We start from the raw sequence: 11765 nt of genomic DNA, 5'->3' as shown, positions 1-11765 counted from the left end.
AAATTTTCGCTCGTAATCAGTAACTGACATAGAACCTTGCTTAAGCTCAAGAAATTTCTTCCGTTTTTTATCAACAAATCTCTGACTGATATACTTTTTCCGAAACTCAGTTTGGAAAAACTCCCAAGTTACTTGCTCTCGGGGCAAAACAGAAGTCAGAGTACTCCACCAATAGTAGGCAGAATCGCGTAGCAAGGAGATAGTACACTTTAGGCATTCAGCGGGTGTACAAGATAGCTCATCGAGTACCCGGATAGTGTTGTCCAACCAAAATTCAGCTTGCTCGGCATCGTCGCTATCCGTAGCTTTAAATTCAGTAGCCCCATGTTTTCGGATTCTGTCAACTGGGGGCTTATTTGACCTTATTTGGTCAGTTTCCGGAGGTGTTGTAGGTGTGGGGGTGGTATTAGTCGGGAATGGAGGTTGTGGAACAGCCGTATTAGTTCGAATGTATTGGTTGAACCAATCATTCATCACGCTATAGAAAGCTTGTCTAGCTTCATCATTCAGGTTACTAGCATTAGGTTGAGAGTCCGCCAGCGCTGTCCGTTGTGCGGGAGCAGGCGCTACACTCTCAAGATCATCAGCTACCGCTCGGTCGGGATCGGGATCCATTACTATAAATAAACACATTTACAATTGTCAGGAATCACCTCACTATCAAATAATCACATAAAATGGCATGTATAGCTAGACCCAACGCATTACGATAGTCCTGGAATCGACTAAACTGTAGCTCTAATACCAATTAAATGTAACACCCCGAACCTGAGACCGTCACCGGAGTCAAACACGAGGTGTTAACAGACTTTAAACCACTTATAAAAAAATTTCCCAGACACTGCCAATCTGCGTACTAGTCGTTTTAAAAATCATATCTTGAGTTCAGAAACTCAGAATCCAGTTTCGTAAATTTTCCCTGAAACTAGACTCATATGCCCATCTACATATTTGTTTCTAGAATTTTTGGTTGGGCCAATTAGTACAGTTTATTAGTCAAAGTCTCCCATGTTACAGGGATCGACTACACTGACCTTTGCGCATTACGACTTGGATATCTCCCTGTACAGGGCTTCAATACTGATGTAGTTTGTTTCTATAGAAACTAGACTCAAAGAGGAATCCATACATATATGGCATGACTCCTAATTATCTCTGGTTAATTTGTAATGAATTTCCAAAGTCGAAACAGGGAATTCAGAAACCGTTCTGGCCCTGTCTTACGAGAACCTGAATATCTCTTAACATACTGTCCATATGATCGTTTCGTTACTTTCCTATGAAAATAAATTCATCAAGGTTCGTTTACATAATTTATTCACTATTTAATTCCCTTCCTACTATTTTTAGTGATTTTCCAAATCTACATCACTGCTGCTGTCAGCATCTGCCTTTAAGGTAGACTTTACCTATTTCATAGTTTCATGATTCAACTAGCCCTTTTAGCATAGATAGCACAAATTATGATAGTGATTAACCATTCCCATGGCCAATCCTTGTTAAGCATATCCACACCTCTCAATAACCATATCCATACCAAATGATTATAACATTATACTCAAACATATATAAGCCATTTTCGCATGGCTATCCAAAATTATACAAGTCCAAAGGGTCCATGACCCCCAACAAAAAGGGTAGTCGTATACATGCCATTTCGAAGTTCAACCAAAATTGTACCAAAAGGGGGGGGCTTTGATAGTGTGGGCGACTTCGACTTCAAAATCCCGAGTTCGATAGCTGGAGAACCAAAATCTATAAAACAGAGAATCAAGGAGACGGAGTAAGCAATTTATGCTTAGTAAGTTTTGAGCAAGGGATTCCAGCACAACAAAAGTATAGCATTCATGTAGCTAAACGGATAATTTCATATGCACAATTTTTCAATATCATACTTACTTCACATTACCAACCCTTTTATTCATACACAAAGATCAACTTAGCCAAAGGCCGGTAGCTCATTTATCAACTGAGCGAATACTTATTTGTAAGGGCTCAACTAATTCAAAGCACATACGAAACATACCTCAATGTTGGGATGTTTCAAGCGTATTAACTGAAATTTTTACAGCAAGATCATTCATTCCCAAATCACGTACCTTCGGAATTTAACCGGATATAGCTACTCGTTCAAATGCCTTCGGGACATAGCCCGGTTATAGTAACTCGCACAAATGCCTTCGGGACTTAACCCGGATTTAGTAACTCGCACAAATGCCTTCGGGCTTAGCCCGGAATTAGTATCTCGCACAAATGCCTTCGGATCTTAGTCCGGATATGGTCACTTAGCACAAAGCCTTCGGGACTTAGCCCGGACATCATTCAAATAACCATGCACATTTAACAATAAATCATGGCACATTCGTATTTCGTTTTCGTTAGCAAAACTCAAACACAAGACACTTATCATTCTTGCAATTTCGGCTCAATAGCCACACACAAAGAGCATGATTTTGATTTGCTTAAAACATGATCTAATCAAATCATAATTTAAGCTCTTTTACTCAAGAACTTACCTCGGATGTTGTCGAACGATTCCGATGGCTACTCGACCACTTTTTCCTTTCCCTTATCCAACTGGGGTCCTCTAAGCTCTTGAGCTAATTCAAACAAATTTAACTCATTAAAGTCTCATTTTGCTAGCTTATGGCTGAATATGACAAGGAGTTTGATAGGTCATATGGCCACCCTTTTAGCTCAAATACACAATGGTCATACGCATTTTTAATCACATCAAGCAATTTAATACAATTCATTCGAACATCAAAAGAGAAGCTCAAGGTACTTAGCCTATATATACATTAGACATTAGAGTCACATGTGTACGAAATCACGAATCGAATTCAACATACTAGCTAATATTTCCCCTTAGCCGAATTTTCTAAGTCAAGCTAAAGCCATCAATAGGCTACCTATGGCCGAACATACACATAGCTTATGTACTTATTCATGTGGCCGAACATACATGTCTATGTTGGGGCCGATTGCAACACTTAATACATTCTACAAGTATGGTTACTTGTATTGACTAAACACCATTTTGTTTCAAGTTCAAAACTTGGCTAATACACACATATATACACTAGTAAAGCATCCTCTCCCTTTCCATCAATTTAACACATGCATTACTCATTAATATACAAAAATTATATTCGGCCTTAGCACACAACTTGCTAGCCGATTCTTCTCCATCTAGCAACCAATGCACATATGTGCTCACTCAAAAATGCTAAAAAGAAGATTCAAGAATCATCAATCCACCATCACATGCATCATTAACAAGCTTCATATTTAGCATGCAATGGCATTAACACAAAATCCACCTAGGCCAAATATCATCCCCATGACATAGCAAAGATTTGAACCATGGGCTAATTAGAACTCAAGCTAGCAACTAAAAACATGCATGAATCTCATGGCACAACCTTAAACATACCTTGATCTAGATACAAGTATGGCCAAACCTCCTCCTAATCCTCTTCCAAACCAAACATGAAGCAAGAACTCCTTCCTCATTCCTTAGAATTTTCGGCCAAAAGAAGATGAAAAAGGATGAACAAAATTTTTCTTTTCTTTTCTTTAACTCACGGCAATGGGGGGGGGGGAAACAACCACACACTTTTTTTTGTTTCCATTTCTTTATTACCCATACTCCTTATTTTATTTTTCCTAACATACCTCACTAACATAACATGTGTGTGACATGTTTCCACTCATAGCATGGCCAGCCACTATGCCTTAATTTGGGTAAATTGACATGCAAACCCATCATTTTCACAATATGCATTAATAGGCACTACACCAAAACAGGCTTTTAGCGGCGGTTTTTAGCGTCGCTGAAAGTATTTGCGGCGCTTTGAGAAGCGCCGCCAAAAACGCCGCTAATGACAGCGTCGCTAACTTTAGCGGCGCTTTTCCCACAAACGCCGCTAAAGACCAGGACCTTTAACGGCGCTTTTCCCACAAACGCCGCTATAGATCAGAACCTTTAGCGACACTTTTCCCACAAACGCCGCTATAGATCAGGACCTTTAGCGGCACTTTTACACAAACGCCGCTATAGATCAAGACCTTTAGCGGCGCTTTTTTTATAAACGCCGCTATAGATCATGACTTTTAGCGACTTTTTTTCGCAAACGCCGCTAAAAGTGCCATTCCGCTAAACATTTTTATTAAATAAATTTTTGTAATAACAAATGGAAAGGTCAAATTTTATTTTGAATGTATTACTTTTCATTAACAATAAAAGTAAAAGAAATTATAGTAATAAATTTCAACATTCACCTATAATAAATAAATAAATTAACATAAACAATTAAATAAATAAATAAATAAATTTCATTATATGGGAAAAGAACATATATTCCTTTCAGTATTATATAACAAAAATTAGTACTACTACAAATACGGTTATTATACATACGCTTCCGTTTTCTTGCAGCGTTGAATTGATTGAACTCTACGAGTATCTACTACTGACAGCTGACAAAATTTTGGCTACATATTTAATTTTTCAATGTTCTCCTTATTTCCAGTCTAATGGTAAAAACAACAGCACCTTAATTTCCGTAGTGGTGAAACAACAAAAGAAAACTTTACTTATCACTCCATGTTTGACCAAAGAAAAATACCACCATGGCTTCTTGCAAATCCTCAGTAGCATCTGCCCTCTTTGAGTAACTACATAACAAATTTAGTATAAAAATTATGAAAAATCAACATTCTACTCATCAAGCTCCGGTCATATTGAAGGAAACGATCAAAAAAACAATTTGAATAATTTGCAATAAAGTACCGCTTAGCAAGCTCTTGTTTTTTCAAATCTAGAGGCTGCCCATCAAAAACATAGCTGAAAGAAAATACCACAAGCATTAGCAAATAAAAGGCCTTTGGGATGTGGTACCGTATAGACAGCATAAGGCAGAAAATATCTGTGTTAGGATTCTAATTTCCTCTGACACACGTAAGCAGTCAACTATGCTTTAGTTTTTTCACAAATTCAAAACCAGAAAGATTTTCTGCCTTCCTCTGGCCATAGCCGTTGCCTCTTTTGCTCATCTACAATGGTCAATATTTTCTAACATATAACATCTTAAATAAAATAAGAACAGAGCAAAGAATTTTCTTTTCACAAAAAAGATAACTAGTTGTTAGCTTGGCTACACTAGATGAAGTTCAAATCACTAAAAATAAAACCACTCCTAATAGCTCACAATATCAATCTTATCATCATAAACTAATTGTTAGCTTGTCATCATCAACTAATCTTCCTTTTTTTTTACTAAAAAGAATCATTTGTAATTTTTGTATTTCATAAGAATTGCTCTAACCAGTCAAAGAAATCCCTACATATCAACTCATTAACATGATTCTAATTATTTTTGTGCTGGGGAGGGGCATTTTTTGATTTATATAATAGAGTTTTTAGACTTTATAAATAGGGTTAAAATAACGAATATGAAGTAAATTGTGAAACTTTAAAAACCGAGGGGTCATAAAGCAAACTATATGGGGGATTTTAAATTCACTTAACAACATTAAGAAAAATAAGTCTGGTTTAAAGTAATGGAAAAAAATCATAAACTAATTTGATTTGGTAATGTCCTTGTCCTACTTCGAGTGCCCACTGCCCATAACTATGAGCTATTTAAGAATTTTCATGTTCATGTTGAGCTACAGTTATATAAGCTTTTAAACATTTCTCCATATCATTCCCTTTCGCAGTTAAGATTACAAGCACAAACTCTTAAGGCACGCATTAAATTAAAAAGCATATACTTATTTTCAAGTATCTAGATGTTAGGATAGAAAGTCACCAACCAAGCAACCACAATGAACAACTTATTTCGTCATTACATCAAGTTTCATCCATGATAAACTTCTTCGCCAAAAATAAAAACATGAAAAAAACTTCTTACAGATCCAGTAGAAAAAGGGAAATGAGAACATTAAAAATCCCTGACTGAGATTTTATAAGAATTTAGATTATGAAAAATATATATTAAAAGTAAGCATAACCATGATATACTTTGAAGAAAACTTTTTCATCATAAATAGTCATGAAAGTATAATGCTTAAGAACTTTATGATGCAAAACTTTTTACAACCCCCAAGCAAAACAAGCACTAGATGCCCAAATTTCCTACTATTGCAAATTATTACTAGAATGTCTAATACTTCAAGAAGATGATTAGTTGAATTGATATATAACTGTAAACTAAACTAAAAGATTAGGGAGTTACCATGAGTAACATGATCTTTGGTTTGGCTAGATAGTAGTGATGATACCAAGATAGCAAATCTTCTTTCCTAACACACGGTAAGAGTTAAAAGATATACTAGTTATATGTTTTCAAGCATACATAATTAAACATCCATTAAATAGAACGGAATCAGTAAATAAGAATCTAAAACAAATGTCTTTAGGATGCAAAGAATCTTCAACAACATTGCTTCAAGAATCAAGAATGACGAAATCATAGTTTTGGAAGCCAGACCCCAGTAGTGGAGCTTGAAGAAAGGGTCGAGGCTAATAAGGCAAAATCAATCTCCATCCACCCATCATATTCACTGTCAATAATCCAATATATAGTAGACTAGCTGGTGCTGCAAAGTAGGAATATTGAGCTCAAAATATATAGGATGCCAATGCAAGCAGGCCAACCAGATAACTATAGGATCAAAAATGAAATTCAATGATTCAATTTTAAGTAAAAGGATTAAGGCAAATTTCAATGATTCAATAAATTAAATTGAACTCCATTTGTATAAACTACATCAGCTGCTATTTCAGATTTATTAACGATAACTTTCCTAAATCCAATACTTGAAACTTGATGTTGTTGTATTGTATGGTTCATCAAAAATAATATTACCAAGCTGCAAATTCAGTAACATATAGAAACCTATAAGGCATCATGACTTACCCGTATATATGTAACTGTCTGCAGCAAGTTGCCTTCATTGATGCTGCTAAAGGCTTCCAAGAGTTGCTTAACAATTGGGGCTGCTTCTGTAAGTTTCACTACAATTTCCTGAAAGTAAAGATTTTTTAGTCATACATTTATTCAAAGCTGAAACCTGAAAGCAAAAGGCTCTAACCCTGTTTTCCAGTCGAGCTTTTTGATCGGTGATTCTCTTGTTCGTCTTTTGGTTGCCGGTTGGAAAATGGTTTGGTTGACCTCTTTTCTTCAGTTGCTTAGAAGATTCTTCAGACATGCTTTGGATGGAATGCAGTCGAAGTAGATGCTGCAAAAGTGAGGATATATAAATCACCTTCAAGTTTGTTTGGGAATTTTATGTCATCATAACTAGGGAAGAAGCAGAAATCCTCCTTAAATAATCAAGAAGAGGGTTTAGCCTTTAGCTGAATAAGGAACACACAAGGATACACCAAGAAGCTTTAGGACTACACTTTATCCTTTAGCTTGAGCTGCTAGGAATCACAAAATGTAAATATCTATACATAGAGAACACTGCTACACATAACATCTAAAACGACTATACTGTAGCAATATATTTATTTATTTATTCTTGCGCGAGAGAAGGAAAAGATTAAAAAAGCTTAAAGCTTGAGGACCTTTGACGGGAACCGCGGGACTGAAAATAATTTTTCCTGTTTACTGCCTGCCTACCTACAACCACCGTGAAGCGCGAGAGTTAATCCCAATAAATCAACCCAACATAAATGGTTCCATAATACTGAAAATTTTGTAGCTGAATTACATGCCAAAAATACTCGCCTTCACAAGCCATGAGGGCAACTTAACTGCTTGTGCTTTCCCGACTCTTCTTCTTCCTTGATGCAAAGCTGCTCGGTCCGATTTCTATTTGGGGGATTTCAGCTAAGAAAAACAAACTCTTATTTGGGGATTTAGGACGACCGACAGAGATGAGAAGAAGAGGGAGTAATGAGCGGGTAACCAAAAATCATTTTTTGGGAGTGAGCGGGATTTTACCTTTTATTTCCTTCCACATTTGCGGCGTTTTAAGAAAAAAACGCCACTAAGAAATTTATCAAAACGACACTGTATTGAAAAATTACAATACATGTTTGCGGCGTTTTTTATCAAAACGCCGGCAATGTCTACCTTTTCTGGCGTTTTTCTTGAAAACGCCACTAAAAAATTTAAATTCTTCTATTGAAAAGTTGGGAAATTTTAATACATAGTAATGGCATTTTTTGTTGAAAACACCGCTAAAGCTCACATATTTTTTATATTCAATTATTGTATCTTTTATATAAATTTTACATAAAGAATTATTAAAATTTTAAGTAATATTTACAATAATTAGATAATATTATAAATTTTAGTTTTTTATTTCATTTTTATTTTTGTATTTTTTTCTTATAATTTGGTCCTATCCAAATTAAATAATTACCTATATATCCATATCAAATATATCAAATGGTTTAAATTAAATATTTTTAAATATAAAAACATTAATTAATTGTATAAAATTGTATCATTTAACAAATCTCAAATAAACCTTAAACCCTAAATTAACCATTCAATATATATAAAGTCTATCTATTATATATCTCTTAAATAATATAAACTATACTCATAATTTCTATATATTAAATTTATTATTATCTCTTTTACAATTATATAATAACATATTTAATATAAATTAAAAAAACTAATTAATCTAAACTTTAAACCTTAATTCGACCCTTGAAACCCTAAATCCCTAACTCTTAACCCCTAACCCCTAACTCTTAATCCCTAAACCTTAAATCCTAACACTTAAACTATAATCCCTAAATCCATATATAATCCCCAAACCTTAAAATATTAACTCCTAAACTTGCCTTAAATCTTAAATTAACCATATACCGTAAACCATATCAACCCTAAACTATAATAATAATTAATTAATTATTTTAAAATTAATACTATCTTATCTTTTTCAATTATATATGAAATTATTTAATATATAAATTAAAAAAATATTTAAAAATAAATTAAAAAATAATTAATCTAAACCCAAAACCCTAACTTGACCCATGAACTCATAAACCCTAAATCCATAACTCTTAACCCCTAAACCCCTAACCACTAAACCCTGAACCTTAAATCTCAACCCTTAAACCATAATCCCTAATCCATAATCCTTAAATCCATACTCCATAAACCTTAAAACAGTAACTCCTAAACCGGCCTTAAATCTTAAATTAATCATATACCTAAAAAACTTTAAAATTATTTTAAATAATGGTATTTTAATTGTTCCATGTGTTCTATTTTCAAATTATTTCTACGTGTTATTATTTTTTCTGAATATTTTAAATATTCAATTAGAAATAAATTGAATTTTATTTAATTAATATAAATAAACCAAGTAAGATAAAATGTTTTTAGCGGCGCTTTATCAAAAACGCCGCTAAAGCCCCTACCATTAGCGGCGCTTTTCCAAAAACGCCGCTAAAGACCCAGGCATTAGCGGCGCTTTTTGAAAAACGCCGCTAAAGCCACGAAATGTTGAAAACGACACCGTTGGGCTAAGGTTTTTTGCGGCGTTTTTTTGAAAAACGCCGCTAATGCTCATTTTTAGCGGCATTTTTTTAAAAACGCCACTAATGCTCAATCTTTAGTGGCGATTTCCAGAAAACGCCGCTAATGCTTGATTTTTACCGGCGTTTTTTGTCCAAACGCCGCTAAAAGTGCCGCTAAAAGCCTGTTTTGGTGTAGTGAGGCCACTTTGCATTTGCCTAGCACATTTCAAAATTTTCTCACATAAGTCCTATTTGATAAAATTCACTTACAATTAACAAAATTCAAACACGAAATTTTCACACATGCACATGTACATATAATGAGCATCAATTATGACAGTTAATTATTTTTATGACTCGGTTTAGTGGTTCCGAAACCACTTCCCGACTAGGGTCAATTTTGGGCTGTCACACGATCCCCAGAGTACTTACCTACTTCATTGTAACTATATTACAACCTGACGTGTATACTTGCGGGAACTGCCTTAATTCCATATATTTTGTAGCAGTATTCACACAATGGGCATTACTACATTCGAAGGCGGTTAAGTTGTTGGCGTCATTTTCGGCAATTGCAACAATGATAATAGTTATTAAATCGATTACTTGTAAATAATATTAGTCAAAAGATGAACGAGTTAGATAGTGTACTAATTTTAATATTCATTAATTTTGTTATTTTCTCGTTTTTTATTTACCTTGTTGACTAGATTATTTAATTATGGAAAATTTTGATTACAGGTGGATTAATGATGAAAGGATTTCTTGAGACAACAGATGGAATTACATAACAGGTTGTTGAATGGAGCCACGGCAAACCAATGGAGCAATGATAACCAGTGTGAAGACAATAAATACTCATACGAACCTCTTTATGAGTCATACAAAAAAGACAATGGTATACCTAAACACCCAGATGAATATCCTTGTGATATGCATAAGATTCCTTCATGTGAAACTGTTGAGCCATCCAATTTTGAAAGATTATCAAACATATTAGACAAGATGGAACAGATGAGGAAAATGCTCCAAGAGATATCTGAGGTTCTATCTCCAAGGGAAGAGGTCGTGTATGATGTTCCCAACCTTTATCTCGAGGAAATTTGTTTTAATGTTGACTACCTTCAATTAGACGATAATAGTCAACAAGAGTTTGGAACCAGAGATCCTAAGGATGAATTGAATATGACCAAACCAGTCCCTGATCTAATTGATGTAGAATCAGGCATAACAACAGATGTAGTTGCTGACGTAAAAGTAGAAGTAACCACTAACATGGAACATAAATCGATTCGTAATGAAACTGGAGAAAAGTCCATACACTTTCTAGCCATAGCAGAAAAGGTATCATCCAGAGTGATCGATAAGTTCGATTCCTTCTCATTTGACAAGGCAAACAAAGCTCAAGTGACCAAAAGTTCACGTGACATGGAGGGGTGGAAGCTCGAGCCAATAATACCCCAAAAATGATATGGGGCTGGCTCAAACTTGGTACCAAGTGGCTAGTAATATGGATGTCACGTCGATCGAAAATGGAATAAATGATAGATCAAAGTGTCGAGAACCAGTTGGAAGTTCTTTTATGGTGGGGACACAGATCGTGTCAGTTTTTAAAGAACTTTTATTCCCTATTTTAAATTTTGTTTCATTTTCATTTTTCTTTTTATTCATTTATTTTATTTTTATTAATCTTCGTTGTGTTTAGTTTTCCCACAATAGATGTAGATACCACAGAGTGACAGAATGAAAAATGAAGAAGCTGGGCTCGATGTCATGAGATCGCACCCTAATGTCGCGACATCTTAGACAGAATAGACTTTGCAACATTGAAGGCCCAAGTTCATCAGAATATTTTTAGACATTCTATCATCTATTAGCAACACTTCTTTTTTTTATTTTCTTTATATTATATTTCACATTTCTTGTCATAATATATTTTTTAGGTACTATTTTCCTCCTTTTGGAGCACACAAATCCCGAGATTAGCATAAAAGCAAGGATTTAATGTACTCAGGGAAGTTTCCTTGTTTGTACTTTAATTATTTTTCGTTAAGGGCAATGTATGGTCTAAAGTGTGGGGGAAAGTGAAGAGAATTAGTTTGTGTGTTTTTGTTTATGTGTTTAATTTTCTTTTGTTGTTTTTTCAAGCATGAAATTTCTTATTAATATGAGATAATTTGATTATTTTTAAAGGAATTGATTAGGTTACTTAAATTGCATAATAGAATAGAAGTACCTAAGTAAGAATGTTTGATGATGCCATATG

The 11765-nt window shown here is 34.5% G+C and overlaps 2 long non-coding RNA genes across 2 annotated transcripts; both read right to left on the bottom strand.

Moving 5' to 3' along the window:
* Positions 1-4344: 4344 nt before the first annotated feature.
* Positions 4345-6292, bottom strand: LOC121231899 (uncharacterized). The gene is made up of 3 exons (XR_005930050.1): positions 6243-6292; positions 4796-4849; positions 4345-4680 (listed from the first exon to the last, which is right to left on the bottom strand). It is a non-coding gene; the product is annotated as an uncharacterized lncRNA (long non-coding RNA).
* Positions 6293-6991: 699 nt separating this feature from the next.
* Positions 6992-7639, bottom strand: LOC121231898 (uncharacterized). The gene is made up of 3 exons (XR_005930049.1): positions 7580-7639; positions 7102-7248; positions 6992-7034 (listed from the first exon to the last, which is right to left on the bottom strand). It is a non-coding gene; the product is annotated as an uncharacterized lncRNA (long non-coding RNA).
* Between the last annotated feature and the right edge of the window lie 4126 nt (positions 7640-11765).

The sequence above is a fragment of the Gossypium hirsutum genome, chromosome A07 (assembly GCF_007990345.1).
Source record: "Gossypium hirsutum isolate 1008001.06 chromosome A07, Gossypium_hirsutum_v2.1, whole genome shotgun sequence".
Taxonomy (NCBI): Eukaryota; Viridiplantae; Streptophyta; class Magnoliopsida; order Malvales; family Malvaceae; genus Gossypium; species Gossypium hirsutum.
This window is presented reverse-complemented; position numbering and strand designations above follow the sequence as displayed.